The sequence below is a fragment of the Octopus bimaculoides genome, chromosome 4 (genome assembly GCF_046866305.1).
Source record: "Octopus bimaculoides isolate indiv1 chromosome 4, ASM4686630v1, whole genome shotgun sequence".
NCBI lineage: Eukaryota > Metazoa > Mollusca > Cephalopoda > Octopoda > Octopodidae > Octopus > Octopus bimaculoides.
In genome coordinates, this window is record NC_142931.1 from 2,555,231 (window position 1) to 2,567,602 (window position 12,372).

Genomic DNA, 12,372 nt, shown 5'->3' on the forward strand with positions numbered 1-12,372 from the left:
TTTCATCTTTCTAATGTGTTATTAAAGGATATTTAGCTGCAGTTTATATTTTTTAATGAACATGCTTTCCTTCTTCAATCGGAATTTGATTGAAGTGTTTCCAGTGAATTAATAGAGAGAGAAGATTTGGTATTTCGGGTTTATGTCTGTGAGGCATTGATCTAGGTGTTTGCTTACGGGAATTTTCCTGGTCGTGGGGTCCCGGATTTGTTGCCTGTGTACCGTCAGTCTGTCCCTCAACGTCAAACTAGTTTGACCTATGTAGTCTTCATCACACCCACCACATTTCAGGACATAGACTAAGTTCCTCAATGTACAGGTGAAGTGATTGTTTTATCGTGAAAATTCGACCTGACTTAATTTTATATGTTGAGCCCTCCAAGCGGTAGATGCAAGCCCCGCACTTAGTGGAAGATGTCTCCAAATTTCAGTCTAGCGTGCTCGTATATTTGGATTTCCAAGTATCTCATGACAAGGTTAGTAAAAATAGGGCCTACCCTCGTTCCCATTGCAATGCCTGATTTTTGTCGAGGAAGTTGTTCTCTTGAATGAATGTTAGTCCTTTAATGATAAATTCTCCTCCAATTCGGTCAGGAATGTCATTTGGGAAATTTTCCAGCCAGAATTGTATGGCTTCTATTCCGTATTCGTGAGGAATCGAGGTGTAGAGGTTTATTACATCGAATGAAACCAGAAGGGAGTCCTTGCTGGTTTTGTTCGGGAGATAGTTTAAAAAGTCCAGGTCATTCCCTTATAAAGTTCGATGTATGTTGGAGAATAGGTTTAAGGATGACTTTAAGGATGACTTCAATAAAGTTACTGAGTCAGTGTGTCTCACACGAGGGACAGGCCACATCTGGTCACATTTTGAGGTCTCTTGGACGTGGAATATTTATGACTAAAGAAGTTGATTTGCTGCAAGCTTCGCTTATGGCTTTACTCTTGTGGATTTTGGGAAGTCCATAAAAGTTGCTGGTGTTGCAGTCAAATCTTGTTAAGTAATCTTTCTCCTTTTCCATTAAATTCTTTTGGAACTGATGGATAAGAGTAGTAAATTTTGCCATTATCTTGGATTGAATAGGCGGCGAGCTGGCAGAAACGTTAGCACGCCGGGCGAAATGCTTAGCAATATTTCGTCTGCTGTTACGTTCTGAGTTCAAATTCCGCCGAGGTCGACTTTGCTTTTCATCCTTTCGGGGTCGATAAATTAAGTACCAATTGCGTACTGGGGTCGATCTAATCGACTGGTCCCCTCCCCCATAATTTCAGGCCTTGTGCCTAGAGTACAAAAGATTATCTTGGATTGCCTGTAGCTGTTGATTTTTCCGTAGTAGGTATTGTCTTGACGGAGGATTAGGGAAGTGTTCATCCATGATTACTACAGCACTCCCTTCATCGGCTTCTTTTATAACTATATTATGATCCCACTTGAGATCATTAATGGTTTCCCATTCTTTTAGGCTTGTATTTGTTTTAAATTGTCGAGATGGGAGTAAATTACAGGAGTAATTGGATACCAACTCACAAAAGAAGGTGGGAATGTAGGGTCATTGGAGTAGTGAGTTTCGGTGTAGTATAATGTGGGATTTTCAATTACATGTTACACTAAATAAGGTGCTAAAAGTGGGATGATACACCGTCAGCTTTTTAGAAATTTCCTGGTTCCAAATGACCGAGATAGTATTTATCACCGAGAAGGCGAAACCCCAACGAAGCACCGTGTCTGGTTTTTAAAATTTTCTGACATTTAAAACCTATGCTGGCTGAAAGCATCGAGAGAGACAGACAACTCAACATCTTGTAGTGTTCTGAGTTCAAATCCAATCGGTGTCGATAAAATAATGTAACACACCAAGGAGGAAATTTACTCAGACCTGACACCTGAGGAAGAGAGGAGGAAATTATTCCCAGATCAAAGACGTTGTATGAAAGTTTGCCAGACAGTACAGCCTGCTAAATATATCAAATCAGGGGGTGAGGATGGTATTAAACCAAGCGATGAATTAAATCTTCTTCGCCCACAGCAGGAATCGTTCCTCCGACATACCTCCGTACAGTTTACATCTCTCGAAATTCATAATGTGAAACTTTAGTCAGCCCCAGGAAATGGTAGAAAATATTTGCCCGAAGTGCCGCGTAATGAGTTTGAACATGAAACCTCGCAAATGTGAAGTGTATTATTTTAGTCATATAATCATGTCTGCACCCGGGATTTTTATTGCCTGAAATTGGTTACAGTTCAAATGGTGTTGGTACTAATTAAAATCTCTATCAACTCCATTCCATGACCAATCAATTATTGCCACAGTAATAGAGACATTAAGAGCTGGTGGGGTGGTGACAGAAAGAAGTACAGAGAACTATTATGGACAATAACAGGCGTGGGTGGGGAGACAGTACTTTATATGAGATCCTGATGTGCCCTTGAACAAAGAAAGGAATTCCTATTTCAAATATGACAAGAAAATAAATGAACTGGAGGGTGTGTGTGGTGGAGGGTCAAATTTATAGAAAACAACTGCGTTGCAACAAGAATTTGAAGACAAAAGAATAGAAAATTTAAATGAAATTTTCAAGAATTAAAATTTGTTTCCTGACGTAAAGACATCCCTGGTGGGATTCGAACCCACGGCCTCTGGATTAGAAGTCCAGCGCGCTATCCACTGCGCTACAGGGACATTAACGGTAATTGATTTCAAAACAAACTATAGATTGTTTTGAATATAATCTTGTCGTCTGCTTTTATTTGTAATTTATCAAGGTGAGGTCAGTGAGTACATTCTGTATGAGACTGCTATTATCTAACAACGACTTTATTTTCTGTTCGACTTTGTAAAGATTTTAAAATAGTTCCTTGAACCATGTGGCATACCACATGGTTAAAGCTGATGAGGAGGTATCTCATGGAGATGAGGACTGACTAGGACTCAACTGGATAGGTCGTCGGGGACGACCCAGGAATATACCGAGGAACGGTGAATACAGCAACGCGCTGCAACGGCGCATGCGTCCACATTTGAGATGAATTTCATTAAAGAGACAAAAACAGCAGCCATAGATTCCTTATGGAATGTTACGTTGTGGGGCTGGGTTGGAGACAGTGCTGAGGGGGAGAGAACTGGTGGAATGGTCTGAGAAAAATGTTCTTGTCCTAAGGATGTGTGTGTGTGTGTGTATGTGTGTGAGAGAGAGAGAGAGAAAGAGAGAGAGGGAGAGAGAGATGTAGTTGAACTGGGTGACAACTGAGTGAATACTGACCACAGAGTACCAAGGGGTAGCGTTAAACTGGACAATCAATCAAGTTGAACCACTAGCGTAGCTAGAGTGTGCGCCGCCAGGGGCAGCCCTTCACAATACTGTCGCCGGGCCCCCACAGGAAATACATATTGCCTACAGTTGACCCCAAAATAGTGCCTTCTCCTTAACATTGCCGTCCGGGGCGGACCGCCCTTCCGTCCCCCGCTAGCTACGCTAGTGAGTTGACCACTCCAAAACAAGAACTATTCCTCCGTCATAAAGTTACCATTCATCAAATTTCATTCACAATATTTTGGATGATGCTGGGGTAGTAAATACTTGTTTAAGAAGCCGTTCAGTAAGATTGAACTCAAAATTCTGTGCTTTACTTTCCTGATGACTAATTTGCAGTCGTTAATTAAGATAATGAGGGAAATAGTTACGTTTTGGGTTAGTCTGTGACTGCCTCCGAGTTTTGTTGGCATCGAAAGCGTGGAGGATATGAATCAGTTTTCTTGAGAGGTGTAAAGGAATAGACTTAAGAAATGGTCACCACCAGTTCCTTATCTGTTAAGGATTTTCCGCTAAACCAGTTCAAGGTTGGATGAGTTCCGATTAACTGAAGTTTTATGAAGGAGGTGAAAAAAAAAAAAAATGTCATCCCTGGTGGGACTCGAACCCACGGCCTCTGGATTAGAAGTCCAGCGCGCTATCCGCTGCGCTACAGGGACTGCACTGTTACCTGATTCTAAAACCAATATATAGACTGTTGTAAGTGGTCTTTTTTTTTGTGGTCCTCTCCTCGTATTTAAGACATGTCAATGTGAGGTCTGTGGTTATACTCTCTCTTACACCTTACTAACGGTTTCTCTCTCTCATTACGCTTTCTCATGGAGCTTTTAAACGTGGGGGAAACCAGTTTCAGCTGTAATTAGAGAGCTTATTTTGTTTAATTACAGCCGCCACCCCTCGCCATAGCATTCTTAAAACGTCTTAGAATGAAGGATGGGGGTAGGGGGTGATTTGTGAGATTAGATAATTTACTGTCTAAATTAGTATTGTTTAACAACTGCTACTGAGTAGGAATACATTGATATTAGATAGTTATAGGGGGGAAGTCATTGCACAGAAGAAGGATTGGGTCTTTAGAGAAGAAACTACAATGGCTGTTTTTTTTTAAATACTCTGTCAGTCTTGACCGAGCAGACCCATGATCAAAGTTATTCCAACCGTGCCCCTCTTGTCTAATATATACAACATATTTCTCATGTCATGTATTCTCCTATTTTAAAGAAGAGAGCGTATAATTTGCGGAATATTTAGCTACTATTTCTAGCAGTGAATTGCGGTGAAGCCTTCATTGAAAAATGAGAAATTTTTGCATAACGTTTTGAAGACGAGTGCAGAGAATGGCAGGATTTTGTTTTGTAACAACATGCTGACCTATTCGATCCCACGTCTGGAAATCTTGGGTCTGTGTCGTCTGCCATAGCCTCGAGTTAACCATATTCTGAGTTAGTGCATCTAACGTTACATATATTATATATAAATTGTATATGTAAGGGACGACCGTGCGAACTCATAAAAGGAGAAATGGTGACGAATGGTAAAACAGAGGACTCCTTTCATTTAAACGCGTCACACGGTCGAACACACAATAATATATCGAAGATGATATACATGATATGTTATGCGACGATAACATAGATGACCAGTAATGAAAGACCACAACCGTATAAGTTGAATAACAGAGATATTTATTGTAGCGTTAAAGATGTATGTCTGTGTGAGAGTGTGAATGCGACATATAATAACATAATCAAAGACAGGCCGTCGTACAAAGAAAAGTGTGTATGTGAGTGATACATGTGTGTATGAGTGTTTACAGCAGATAGAAGGAGAGTCAATAACACGTGAGCAATTATACCAGTTCTTGGGTACACAATAATATGAATCTGTATGTGAGGTGAGTTGGCTGAGTGTGGCAGAGCTGATCACTAGTTGTGATGTCGTGGCATCGATGCCGGGCCGTGATTCTTGTTATACAGATGTTCGTCGCTGGCTGAGAACTCTTGTCTGTTTATTTATCGTGGTGAAGCTGAGTCACCTAACAGAATCGAAGAGAGAGATGTGCCGCGGAGGTTTAGTTTGGTGTACATAGAAAGTCGTGTTGACGCTGGTGGTGTAGAGGCTGCTTGGTAGTAATCGTGTTGGTCATGACGATGTTGCTGGTTAGTAGTCATAGACTCTTGTTGCTGATGTGGCGACGGCGGTGGTCATCGTTGGCTGGACGAATCTGTTGAAGTGGTCGCTGGAACTGCTGCTGCTGTCGTGTGGTACACGGAACAGTTCTCAAAGAGAAACTGGACCGAGACAAATTTGTTGGGTATGAGTTAAAGCTATTTATAACAAACTATTGGCTCCCGATGGCTTCAGTTTAATACTCTATCACGTGACCTTATTAGGGGCTGTGATTGGTCAGTTTGCGTTCTGGCGGGAACGGTTCGAAGAAGTTGCCGATTCGAATAATAATCAGTCACGTGATGACAAGGAATGGGTTCTCTACTACGCTCGCATTTATTTATATTTAAATGAGAAGATTGTATGTAATGGCGATAGTAGTTTGTATCTAATGGCGGGAGGTAGTTTCACTACACATATATATATATTAAACGATATATAGATATATTATATATATTGTATGTATATTAAGCGATACGTTTATATAATTTCAATAAAATATATACCAGTAAATTCGTTTACTGTGAGGTGTTGGGTAAATATTTGAAGAATTGATTTGCTTCAGGCTGTTCTGAAAATGGCGATTGAAGAAACAGCCAGAAAAATTTGCAATGTCATGCATGTAGTTTGTCAAATGTGACTCTCGGAGTATAAGCAGAGTAAAATGTCGTCCTTCGGGAAGTAAATTAACATCTCAAGAGCTGCAGAATGCATCGTGTTGTTACTGAATATTTTGTACAACTGACGCTGTCCAATGCAGAGGAATAGATTAATGTAACCCAGAACAGACAATAAAAGAAACAACACGCTATTGCTGAATCGCTCGTCGAGCCGAGTGTCACAATGGGAACGTACTGGGCACATAGCCGAGGGGCAGGGAGATCGAAAGCACACTCTGTGAAGAAATGGATACTAGTTTTGGTATTCATACATCGTAACAGAGTCTACCTACAAAGGTGGCTACAAATTATATTACGTCATAGAACTTTATAGAGGGTCAAGGAAGCATCGGCTGACGGAGATACACTATGACCCGAGTGGTGTAGTGGACAACGATGACAACAACAGGACTTTTCTTTGAATGTATACGATATAAAGGATACATTGCCATGGCCGGAGCGTCATTGTGTTATTTCCTGTTATACCGAGTTACTAAAGGCAAGCAAGATGTTAAGAAGTGAAGAATAATACACCTTTTTACGCAGTTTTGGTTTATTATTTTACCTTCATTTTAATAAAGTATATACTCTTTTACTCTTTTACTCTTTTACTCTTTTACTTGTTTCAGTCATTTTGACTGCGGCTATGCTGGAGCACCGTCTTATAGTCGAGCAAGGACATATTCTTTGCAAGCCTAGTACTTATTCTATCGGTCTCTTTTGCCGAACTGCTAGGTTACGGGGACGTAAACACACCAGCATCGGTTGCCAAGCGCTGTAGGGGGGATACACACAGACACACAAACATATACACACACATACATATACATATACGTACATATACGGCGGGCTTCTATCAGTTTCCGTCTACCAAATCCACTCACAAAGCTTTGGTTGGTCCGAGGCTATAGTAGAAGGCACTTTCCCAAGGTGCCACGCAGTGGGACTGAACCCGGGACCATCTATGTACGTATATTTATATATATGTATGTCTATATATATGTACACACACACACACACACACACACACACACACACACACACACACACACACACACACACACACACACACACACACACACATACCAGCCTTGAAGCTGCCCTTCGGGCGGCATTCCAGCTAGCTCCTGCGGAGAGCACCTTTAAGGCATTCGGCCCTCTACTCTTGTGTAATGAAATTTATTTCTGCAAATGTGCAGTAAAAATAGAGGCGGGGGTCAGTGGTGCCCAATTTAATTGGCCTTTCAGAAATTGAACCTCTTTACGATACTCCCTGGGAGTTCATGGTATGAAATTCATTGTCATTGTTCCGATTTGGTCACCAATGCCATGTATTTAGTTTAAAATACAGTAAAAATAAGTGGGGGGAGGTCAGTAGGACCCCCAATTATGTGACCCATAAAAATATAGACCTCCTGGAATTAGGAGGGTTGCTGATTTGAGTTTCGTTGTCTTTGCACCAACGGTCTAGGAGGAGTTAACGAACATATAACATAACGGACAGAGAAACATCACTGAAATTTATATTAAGATATACATATAGTAAGAAATGAAAAGAAAAAAAACATCCATCCCTGGTGGGATTCGAACCCACGGCCTCTGGATTAGAAGTCCAGCGCGCTATCCGCTGGGCTACAGGGACACTACAAGTATGAGCTTCTAAAATGATAGATTGTTTTAAACAATTTCTTTTGTTCTAGCCATGTGTTAAAGTTGTGTGAAGGCGAGATCTGTGACTACACTTTCTCTCACACTTTACTAACGGTCTCTCTTTTTCTCTCTTCCTCTCTCTTTCTCTCTCTTTCCCTCTCTCTCATTACACTTTCTGGTGGGGGTTTTAAGCATTCTAAATTAGTTCTTTAATTACAGCTGGAATTGGCAGCCCACCCTTCCTCCTCTGTTATAGCTTTCTTAAAACGTCTTAGAGTGACGAATGGGAGAAGTCGGAGGAGATAATATGATATTGGAGCAGTTAACGACTTTATCGTTCCGAGGAGGGTAAAATAAAATACCAGTCATATACTTGAGTCAATATAACCAGATATTCGCCACCCCTCATAACTTGAACCCTTGTGCCTCAGTAAGAAGTCACTGTTACCAACATAATCATATGTCAATGTAATCCGTTGTCCCCCCGCCCCACACTAAATTCCTGTGTCTCAAACCAAAATTATTTAGAGATTGGAAAATGTGGCAATGACTTTGGCAAACTAATTTGGTGTACTGAGGAGTCTCTATATGCGAACATAATCTGTTCCTGAGCCCTGTTCGTTAACCAAATTGTTCGTTACACGAATGATAGAAATGCATGTAAATAGGTTAAACTGTTGTCAGCCAAACCCCGACGCCATAAAAAAAGCAAGGAATGATGTTTTATTTGTCCATCGATCAACAGCAAATCTATAAATATATATGTATGTATGTATGTGTTTGTGTGTGCGTGTGTGTGTGTGGGGTGTATTGGAAAATGTGTGAGATCCTTGGTACAGTTCGGTATATTTGAAGAAAAGAAAAAGAATGACTTCACTGGTAGTTCTGTTCAGTTTAATTTATTATTTTTTAGATTTTTTAATGATATAAATTTTAACTCAAAGGTCTAGTAAGTTCTCCCAAAAATTTTTCTTGTTAACTTCTTTGGAGAACTTTCTCGCATTCGTTGTCATATGTATGTATGTATGTATGTATGTATGTATGTATGTATGTATGTATGTATGTATGTATGTATATTGACACATACACACACACACACACACACACACATATATATATATATATGTATATATATACACACATGTATGTGTGTAGTTACACTCATAACATACCCTTTTTTGTATTTAAAAACACAGCTATTATAACAAACACTCCATCAACATTTGTTCCAATAGAAACAAAGAAGTTACAACATTCATTCCACTTGTATTTATGGTTGAGATAAAAAAAATAAAACTGTTAAAAGACTAACTCCAGAAATGTTTGGTAGAAATATAGAGAGATTGAGAGTTACACATCATCGGTTTTGGCAAATAAAATATAAATGGCTCGAGTGATAATATATCTCCGTCTTCACAGTACCAAATATAAATACAGAGAATTTTAAACATTTCGATTACAGTATTATCTTATGTAAATAGAATAATTATTATAACATCTTGGTTGTTCCAGAACGAAATACAAAGAGAGTAACTGTTATAAAATATCCGTTGTTGGAACACGAAATACAGAAGGCGTAACATATAAAGAGAATATTAAACATAAATCAAATTTGTTTGCAAACAACAAAATATATCCGCAGTGAATACTAAAAATCGTGCTTATCGGAATAAAAAAATATTAATGGACTGCGAGTTTTGGTCACCTCAGTTTTTAGGACACCCAACATAAATGGAATGAATATTAAAAATCGTGGTTATCGTCGTAACAAATATAAATGGTGATAATGTTATAACATCTCGGTTCTGAGGGTAATCAATATAAATAAAGCGAGTATTAAAATCGTGGTTATCGGGTAACAAATATAAATGGTAATAATTTTATAACATTTCGGTTTTTAAGGTACCCAATATAAATGGAGTGAGTGTCGAAAATCGTTATTATCGGAAAACAAACATAAACGGCATGTGCGTTATAACATTTCGTTTTTTAGCGTATCCAATATAAATGTAAGTGCTAAAATTCGTGGATATTGTAATAACAAACATAAATGAAATGAGTGTTATAACATCTTGGTTGTGAGATTACCTATATAAACGGTGTGAGAGCTAAAAATTGTAGCCATTGAAATAAGAAACGGAGTAATGTAATATCTTGGTATGTAGAATACCAAATCCAATTGGAGTAAGTGCTAAAATTGAGTTTGTTGCAGTAGAATTTACATCCCGGTTTTAATTCTACTAAATATGAATGAACTTTGTGTCTTATATCTCGGCTTTCGCAGTATGAAATATATATGAAACGTGTATTTTGACATGTGTTTTTTGCAGTAACACGTATAAATTGAATGAGTATTATAAGATTTCGGCTTTTACAGAACCACATAGAAGCGGAGTAAGTTTTACAACGTTTCGGTTTTACAAATACCAAATATAAACGGACCGACTGCTTTAGCATCTCAATTTTCAGTGTATCATGTATAAATGGAGGGAATGTTAACCTCCACGATTTTCGTAGTATGAAATATAAATGTAATTAGTGTTAAACATCTGGGTTTTACGGAACCAAGTATAAATGCAGGGAGTTTTATAACAGTTCGGTTTCCGCAGTACCAACTATCAATGGAGGGAAGTTATATAATCTCAGTCTTCAGAGTATCAACTGAAAATGGTTTGAGTGCTATTATAAACCGGTTCTTAAAGCTGGAGATATAAACGCATTTAGTGTTATAACGACTCGGTGACTTTTATAACATCTCGCTTTCCAGAGTACAAAATATAAATCGATGGGGTTTAAAAATATTTCGGTTTTCACACTATCAAACAGAAATATCGAACATTCTATTTTCTCTCCCTGTTTATTTCTGTGTTCCTTTCTCTGGAAGAGCGTAGGCTCGAAACGTAAAAGACGTTCTCACTTCCCGAGCGTTAAACTAATACATCTGTTTGTTGTTTACACACCCGTCTTCGTCTTTTTTTTTTGTAAATTCTCAATAAATACAGACTGTTAAATATCCCAGTTTCCGTATTCCCAAATATATATGATGTGAGTGTTTTAAAATCGTGGTTTTCGAAATACTAGACACAAACAGCACATTTTATAACATCGCGATTTTCTCAGTAAATATATATAAATGGAGTGAGTGTTATAAAATCTCATTTTTTTACTGTACGAATTGTAAATGATGTGGATGTCATGATGTCCCGGTTTTCGCAGCACCAAGTATAAATTGAGAGAATGTTATGGCATCTCGCTTTCGAAAGTTCGATGCATAAATAGAGGATCATTACATCCCGGTTTTCTCAGTACGAAATACCAATGGAGTAAATGATTTGACATCTTGGTGTCCAGGGAACCGAACATTAATCTGCTGAGTGTTGCAACATCTCGCTTTTCAATGTACGAACGATAAATTACGCGAGTTGTACCTACTTGGCTTTACGAGTATGAAAAATATATGGAGAGAGTGTTACATCGTACAGCTTTCCACAGTATTCAATATAAATGGAATGTGTCTATCAACATCTCAGCTTTCGCAATACCAAACACCAATGGAATGTTATAACATCTCTGTTTTTGCAGTATCAAATATAAGTGGTGTGAGTGTTATAACATCTTGTTTATCACAACACAATAAGAATAGGGAGTGTGTTTCATAACGATTGTTTTTTTTCACAGTAGCAAATGTATACAGAGTTAAGTATCCTCTTGCTTATCATTGGACCGAATGTGCATGTTGTGAGTGTTAGAAGCCCTTGTTTATCAGTATGAAATGTTAATGGAATGAGTTATTATCTATTGACTTTTACACTATCATATTTAAAGAGTAAGTGTGAGAACGCTGTGGTTATCACAGTACGAAATGTGTCTGGAGCGAGAGCTTAAACATTCCAAATGTGAGCGAAGTGGGAGTTGTAACCTTATTACAGTATCACATAAGTATCAAATGGGATTTAGGACCCTTTTTGTTGTCACAATACCAATTCTTGACTATGCCTTCTTATATATCACTCTGGCGGCATCCACGTCATTCTCAAAACCCCGTAGACACAGGAGAATGTTTGAATTCGGCTGCAAGAACATAATTTTAGTGACAATAATTATGAACGGCGATTGTGGCCAACCTGACTGTCTCTTGATACAAACGGCGACCGTTGTCCACAAAACACGATGTGAGAAATGTTTATAGAAGACCCCGCTGGGAAATAACAAGCACAGCGATCTTTGGCCAGTTGAAATATCAACAGCATTCTTCTATGTTTCCAATGTTACTCCACCGTCAAGGCGGCGAGTTGGCGGAATCGTTAACATTCCGGATGAAATGCTTAACAGCATTTCGTCCGTCCTAATGTTCTGAGTTCAAATAACGCCGAGGTCGACTTTGCTTTTCATCCTTTCGGAGTCGATAAAAAAAAGTACCAGTTATACACTGGGGTCATTGTAATCGCCTTCCCCTTCCCCCAAAACTGCTGGCCTTGTGCCAAATATTGAAACTGATATTACTCCACCGTTTCTGGCACAAACTACTCTTTCTGATTATAGGTTAAAAATATATGTCCCGATGAAAAAAGAAAGAAAAAACCAG

General features: G+C 38.8%; 3 non-coding genes across 3 annotated transcripts; all 3 read right to left on the reverse strand.

The window, feature by feature from the left end:
• Window positions 1-2,605: 2,605 nt before the first annotated feature.
• On the reverse strand, window positions 2,606-2,678 carry Trnar-ucu (transfer RNA arginine (anticodon UCU)). Its single transcript has one exon. It is a non-coding gene; the product is annotated as a tRNA-Arg (tRNA).
• A 1,217-nt stretch (window positions 2,679-3,895) lies between these two features.
• On the reverse strand, window positions 3,896-3,968 carry Trnar-ucu (transfer RNA arginine (anticodon UCU)). The gene has a single exon. It is a non-coding gene; the product is annotated as a tRNA-Arg (tRNA).
• A 3,738-nt stretch (window positions 3,969-7,706) lies between these two features.
• On the reverse strand, window positions 7,707-7,779 carry Trnar-ucu (transfer RNA arginine (anticodon UCU)). The gene has a single exon. It is a non-coding gene; the product is annotated as a tRNA-Arg (tRNA).
• Between the last annotated feature and the right edge of the window lie 4,593 nt (window positions 7,780-12,372).